Source organism: Tursiops truncatus, chromosome X (genome assembly GCF_011762595.2).
Source record: "Tursiops truncatus isolate mTurTru1 chromosome X, mTurTru1.mat.Y, whole genome shotgun sequence".
NCBI lineage: Eukaryota > Metazoa > Chordata > Mammalia > Artiodactyla > Delphinidae > Tursiops > Tursiops truncatus.
Genome location: NC_047055.1, coordinates 33,774,479 through 33,782,311, shown reverse-complemented (window position 1 = coordinate 33,782,311; position 7,833 = coordinate 33,774,479). Strand labels below are relative to the sequence as shown.

General features: G+C 37.1%; 1 long non-coding RNA gene across 1 annotated transcript in view; it reads right to left on the bottom strand.

Annotated features, from left to right (window-relative positions):
• Window positions 1–707: 707 nt before the first annotated feature.
• The window catches only part of LOC141277652 (uncharacterized), a 69,702-nt gene continuing 62,576 nt past the window's right edge, over window positions 708–7,833 (bottom strand). The window contains exon 3 of the long non-coding RNA XR_012329389.1: window positions 708–787. This is a non-coding gene — a long non-coding RNA (uncharacterized lncRNA). The remainder of the gene's footprint in view (window positions 788–7,833) is intronic.

Here is a 7,833-nt window from a genome sequence, read left to right as displayed (position 1 = left end):
ATAAAATAGACTTTAAAGTAAAGAATGTTACAAGAGACAAGGAAGGACACTACATAATGATCAAGGGATCACTCCAAGAATAAGATATAACAATTATAAATATATAGGCACCCAACATAGAAGCACCTCAATACATAAGCCAAATTACAACAGCTATAAAAGAGGAAATTGACAGTAACACAATAATAGCAGGAGACTTTAACACCTCACTTACACCAATGGACAGATAATCCAGACAGAAAATTAATAAGGAAACATAAGCTTTAAATGACACAATAGACCAGAGAGATTTAATTGATATTTATAGGACTTTCCATCCAAAAACAGCAGATTACACTTTCTTCTCAAGTGCACGTGGAACATTCTCCAGGATAGATCACATCTTGGGTCACAATTCAAGCCTTGGTAAATTTAAGAAAACTGAAATCATATCAAGCACCTTTTCGGACCACAAGGCTATGAGATTAGAAATCAATTACAGGGAAAAAATGTAAAAAAAACACATGGAGGCTAAACAATGCATTACTAAATAACCAAGAGATCACTGAAGAAATCAAAGGGGAAATCAAAAAATACCTAGAGACAAATCACAATGAAAACATGATGATCCAAAACCCATGAGATATAGCAAAAGCAGTTCTAAGAGGGAAGTTTATAGCAATACAATCCTACCTCAAGAAACAAGAGAAATTTCAAGTAAAAATCTTACCTGGGCTTCCCTGGTGGCGCAGTGGTTGGGAGTCTGCCTGACGATGCAGGGGACGTGCGTTCATGTCCCGGTCCGGAACTAGAGAAAGAAGAACAAAAAAAACCCAAAGTTACTATAAGGAAGGAATTCATAAAGATCAGAGCAGAAATAAATGAAATAGAAACAAAGAAAACAATAGCAAAGATCAATAAAACTAAAAGCTAGTTCTTTGAGAAGATAAGCAAAATTGATAAACCTTTAGAGAGACTCACCAAGAGGGAGAGGATTCAAATCAATAAAATTATAAATGAAAAAGGAGAAGTTACAACAGACACAGCAGAAATACAAACATCATAAGAGAATACTACAAACAGCTCTATGCCAATAAAATGGACAACCTGGAAGAAATGGACAAATTCTTAGAAAGGTATAACCTTCTAAGACTAAACCAGGAAGAAATAGAAAATATGAACAGAGCAATCACAAGTAATGAAATTGACACTGTGATTAAAAATCTTCCAACAACCAAAAGTCCAGGACCAGATGGCTTCACAGGTGAATTCTATCAAACATTTAGAGAAGAGCTAACACCCATCCTTCTCAAACTCTTCCAAAAAATTGCAGAGGAAGGAATACTCCCAAACTCATTCTATAACACCACCATCACCCTGATACCAAAACCAGACAAAGATACTAAAAAAAGAAAATTACAGACCAATATCACTGATGAATATAGATGCAAAAATCCTCAACAAAATACTAGCAAACAGAATCCAACAACACATTAAAAGGACCATACACCATGATCAAGGGGCATTTATCCCAGGGATGCAAGGATTCTTCACTATACGCAAATCAATCAATATGATACACCATATTAACAAATTGAACGATAAAAACTATATGATCATCTCAGTAGATGCAGGTAAAGCTTTTGACAAAATTCAAGACCGATTTATGATAAAAACTCTCCAGAAAGTGGGCATAGAGGGAACCTACCTCAACATAATAAAGGCCATATATGACAAACCCACAGCAAACATCATTTCTCAATGGTGAAAAACTGAAAGCATTTCCTCTAAGATCAGGAACAAGACAAGGATGTCCACTCTTTCCACTATTATTCAACATAGTTTTGGAATCCTAGTCACGGCAATCAGAGAAGAAAAAGAAATAAAAGGAATACAAATTGGAAAAGAAGAAGTAAAACTGTCACGGTTTGCAGATGATACGATACTATACATAGATAATCCTAAAGATGCCACCAGAAAAATAACTAGAGCTAAGCAGTGAATTGGTAAAGTTTCAGAATACAAAATTAATGCACAGGAATCTCTTGCATTCCTGTACACTAACAACAAAAATCAGAAAGAGAAATTAAGGAAACAATCCCATTCACCACTGCAACAAAAAGAATAAAATACCTCGGAATAAACCTAAGGTGGTAAAAGAACTGTACTCAGAAAACTATAAGACACTGATGAAAGAAATCAAAGATGACACAAACAGATGGAGAGATATACCACGTTCTTGGACTGGAAGAATCAATACTGCGAAAATGACTATACTACCCAAAGTAATCTACAGATTCAATGCAATCCTTATCAAATTACCAATGACATTTTTTACAGAATTAGAACAAAAAATCTTAAAATTTGTATGGAGACACAAAAGACCCCGAATAGCCAAAGCAGTCTTGAGGGGAAAAAAATGGAGCTGAAGGAATCAGATTCCCTGACTTCAGACTATACTACAAAGCTACAGTAACCAAGACATTATGGTACTGGCACAAAAACAGCAATATAGATCAATGGAACAGGATAGAATCCCCAGAGATAAACCCACGTACCTATGGTCAACTAATCTATGACAAAGGAGGCAAGGATATACAATGGAGAAAAGACAGTCTCTTCAATAAGTGGTGCTGGGAAAACTGGACAGCTACATGTAAAAGAATGAAATTAGAACACTCTCTAACACCATACACAAAAATAAACTCAAAATGGATTAAAGACCTAAATGTGAAACTAGGCACTTTAAAACTCTTAGAGGAAAACACAGGAAGAACACTCTTTGACATAAATTACAGAAAGATATTTTTTGACCCACTTCCTACAGTAACGGAAATAAAAACAAAAAAAACCAGATGGGACCTAATGAAACTTAAAAGCTTTGCCCAGCAAAGGAAACTATAAACCAAATGAAAAGACAACCCTCAGAACGGGAGAAAATATTTTCAAACGAATCAATGGACAAAGGGTTAATCTCCAAAATATGTAAACAGGACATGCAGCTCAATATTAAAAAAACAAACAACTCAATCCAAAAATGGGCAGAAGCCCTAAATAGACATTTCTCCAAAGAAGACATACAGATGGCAAAGAGGCACATGAAAAACTGCTCAACATCACTAATTCTTAGAGAAATGCAAATCAAAATTACAGTGAGGTATGACCTCACATTGGTTAGAATGGGCATCATCAGAAAATCTACAAACAAATGCTGGACAGGGTGTGGACAAAAGGGAACCCTCTTGCACTGTTGGTGGGAATGTAAATCGATACAGCTACAATGGAGAACAGTATGGAGGTTCCTTAAAAAACTAAAAATAGAATTACCATGTGACCCAGCAATCCTACTCCTGGGCATATACCAGAAAAAAACATAATTCAAAAAGACACATGCACCCCAATGTTCATTGCAGCACCATTTACAATAGCCAGGTCATGGTAGCAACCTAAATGCCCATTGACAGACGAATGGATAAGGAAGATGTGGTACATATATACAATGGAATATTACTCAGCCATAAGAAAGAATAAATTGGGTCATTTGTAGAGACATGGATGGACCTAGAGACTGACATACAGAGTGAAGTTAAGTCAGAAAGAGAAAAATATTGTATATTAACGCATATATATGGAATCTAGAAAAATGGTACAGATGAACTGGTCTGCAAGGCAGAAATAGAGACACAGATGTAGAAAACAAAAGTATGGATGCCAAGGGGGGAAAGCGGGGGGTGGGATGAACTGGGAGATTGGGATTGACATATATACACTGATATGTATAAAATAGATAATTAATAAGAAACTGCTGTAAAAAAAATAAAATAAAAATAGAGGTAGGTGGAATTATAAATGATTGCATATGTCCTTTACAAGAAGACTCATCACAGAGCTACTAGTCTGCCTGCCAGCCATACTAGTTTCTTGAGTTCTGTCCCATATTGTAAAGGAGAAAATATTGGTACCCTGCCCAAGATGGAGAGTCTGGGAAAGCATGTGGACTTTGGAGTCAAGCAGCCCTGAGCTCAGCCACTTACAATCTGTATAAACTTGGACTTGTCACTTAATCTCCACAGGCCTTAAATTTCCCATCTGTTAGGGACTGTAGTTTGTGAAGTTGTTTTGAGGATGATATGAGATAATATATGTAATGGGCTTAGCCAGATTCCAGCACATGAAAAGTAGACAATAAATGCTTGTTACTTTCAGTATGAGAAGCTGGCCTTTACCTGCAAGAAGAACTCAGAGGCAATAATACAACTGATCAGTTCAGTCCAGAGAGCCATATTAGTTTCCTTCTACTCTAAAATATCCAACATCCATATTTACCTCCCAGCCTGAGTAAGAAAACTCTTTAAACTATTTCTCAATTTCTATCTGCCTTCTCTCTTTCATAAACACAAGTGCTTACTTATCCAGTAAATTCAGAACTATATGTGTTCTCCCCTGAATACTCCCATAGTCAGGCTTTCCATTTCTTCTTTCAAGCCTTCTCTCAACATTCCCAATATCGAGATTTTCTCTCATACCTTTATGTGCCATGTTCACTCCATTCTTTCCTGTTTCTCAAATAGCTCCTACAATTGACTTCCACACAGTCAAAAGTTAGTGCAAAATCTTCCTGGGTACTTTCCAAACAGATAAACCCCCTTCACACTCACTCTCCCAAAGCTTTCAATTTATGCAAAATGTTCTTTCTTTACTGCAAAGGATTTAGGATTGCATCTGTGTGCTGTTTTCACATTTTTTAACCATGAAAGCAGTTATGCGACCCATACACAACATTACTATTTGTCTAGATGGTAGGCATCTCAAGGGCAGCGACCATGATTGATGGTTCATCTTTTCAACAGATGAAACAGACCATGATATATGCAGAGAACCATCTGTGGAAAAACATCTCCAAGAGCCAAGCAGGGAGTGTGCAGTTATTATCAATCCAGACATGGACCAGACCAAAAGGACCAGCTAATACTCAATAGCCTAAATCTTAAACCCTCGGGCATTTTGCCACCATTTCTTTGCCAACTAATGCAATCCTACAGGCTTGGACTGGTGAGGAGGAGGGAAATCCTCCTTCCAAGTTTAATTCAGATGCAGTAAAGTAATAATCTTTATCAGTGATCAAGGTAGAAGAAGGAATTTCTCTACACTTACTAAGAGGTTGTGTGCCCTTGGCAGTCCCTTAGTCTTTCAACTTCCTTCTCTGTACAATGAGGATGATAATAATAGTATCAACTTTACAAGATGTGTCGTAAAGCTTAAATGACATGTAAATCAATTAGTATAGGACCTGCTGCTCCTGCTGCTGCTAATATTAAGAAGACTTGCTTTGAAGAAGGTCTGTATTAGTCTTTTATACTGAAAATGATCAACCAGTCAGTCATTTCAGCCAGACTTCCTTTCCACCATACAGAATGAGCATATATAAATCTTGGACTGGTTTTTTGGAGTGTGTGTGCAGGACAAACTATCTCCCAGTGTCCCTTCTGAGGGATTATGGCCAAGGGGCATTATTAAATCTGTCTCTGATGGCATAGTTGAATAAGAGATTTAGTAACTCCCAGATACCCCTGCTGCTAGCTGTGGTATATACTGTCGTCTTTCCAGCCTCTGAGTAAAATCCTGAGACTCTAGCCTGGGCAGTGGGCAAACTGACCTAAGCAAGTAAGGTTAGGCTCCCTTAACCACTCACTAGATTTCTTTCTGAAAAAACTAAGCATAATGCAAGTTCTGTTACCCTAAGGTTGAGATTCCAATAATTAAGGTTAACATATCAGCTTAATGAGGCATGGTTCTGGTCCTTGAGAACTTTCCTTATAGATGGAAAGCATTCTCTTTCTGTCACCTTGGTTTTCTTTTTATACCATTTACTTTCTCTCTTTCTAATGTTCATTATTGTTTTGTATACAACAGGGTTTTAAAATCATATACATAGGCAATAGCAAAAAGCCCAAAATTAAAATCCATAAGGCAACCTCCCTTACACAAGCACTACTGCTATTTGCTATGGTCCTCCCTGAAGCCTGCTTTTGCTGTGCAGTGGATTGTGTGTATGGTTGCAATCATTTTGAAACAGTGTGATGTAATAGGAGGAAAATGGGCTGTGGTGTCAGATAAACCTGGGTTCACGTCCTGGTTTGTCATTCATGGGCTGTGTGAATTTGGCATATATATATATATATACATACACACACACACACACGTGTGTATATATATGTATATATATGTGTGTGTATATATACACATATATATATTCACATATATATATACACATATATATATTCACATATATATGTGTGTATATATACACACATATATATATTCACATATATATGTGTGTATATATACACACATATATATATTCACATATATATATATATATGTTTGTGGGTTTTTTTGGCCACACCACATGGCATATGGGATCTTAGCTCCCCAGTTCCCGACCAGGGATCAAACCGGTGCCCCCTGCCATGGAAGCATGGAGTCTTCACCATTGGACAGCCAGGGAAGTCCCTGGCCTATTTTCTTAACCTCTCTTGGCTTCTGCTTCCTCATCTACACAATGAAAGTGATACCTACTTCACAGAGTTTTTGTAAAATTTATGGGTGATAATATGTGTAAAGATGCTTAGCACAGAAAAGCAAGTTTTCATATAAGCGCTTCATTCCTCACTGATTGGCAATGCCTCATTCATTCATTCAATAAACAGTTGTTGAATAGCTACAGCATGCATCTTTGATCATATATCTAGCAATTTTTATACAAGGACCTATTGGAATGCTATGTATTTTTCTAATTGTTGGTTTGCTTATTCTCTCACATACTACCAAGTTTTACGTTTTAACTCTTGTCACCTTACAATATCTGTTTTAATATCTGGTAGATCTGGTTGTTTCTTACTGCTCTTCTTCCCCTCCCTGCCATTGCATTATCGCCTGTTTATTCTTGTAAATTAATAATTAAATAATAAGGCTCTTTAATATTTAAATACTTAAGAACCTTTAATAAGTATAATGTTCTTGATCTTTTAATTTGTGTGAAATTGCAATAAAACAGCAAAGTACTGGGGACCAGCTAAGAATATTTTTCAATGTTCTGCGTGTTTAAACTGAGTCTTAACTTAGGCCATCCAGGTAAAATCATGGCCTAGTCTGTAGTGGTGGCAGTCACAGAGCATAACCACAAGCCAGGACTAGAATCCCTACTCTACTACTTACTAATAATTTGACCTAGGATAGTTTCTTCAACTGTAAAAGCAGGATAGTAATTCCTAGCTCATGGAGTTGCCATGAGGTTTAGATGAGGGTTAAATGAGGTTATGCTTGTAAAGCTCATGGCCCCTATTAAGTGTGCAGTGAAAGAGAGCTGGTTAAAACCAATGTGATTTTGTATTTAACTCAGAGAGGTTAAGAAACTAAGCCTCAGTCACACAGCTAGTACAGACAGATCCAGGACCCAAACCCAGGTTTGTCTGACTCCAAAGCCCATGTTCCTCTTATTACATCATACTATCTCCACATGATTCTGAACATGCGAGCAATCCACTGCATTGCAATAGAAAACTGTCAAATAGGGGCTCAATGAAAAGATAGCTAGTTATAACCATGTGATTGCATTATTTTTAAACTGCAGTATACTCCATGATCTTCCAAACCTATACCATCCTTCAAGCTTTGTTATAGTGTAGATTTTAGACCTTGAAGACAGTCCCACACCATTCATGAAGACTGCTCAGACTAACTGAAATGGTGGCAGAATAGAGAGCACAAGATAACAGTGGTTCCACACTGCCTGGGTTGAAATCCAGGTGCTGCCACTCACTAGCTGTGTGACCATGAGCAAGTTCCCTGACT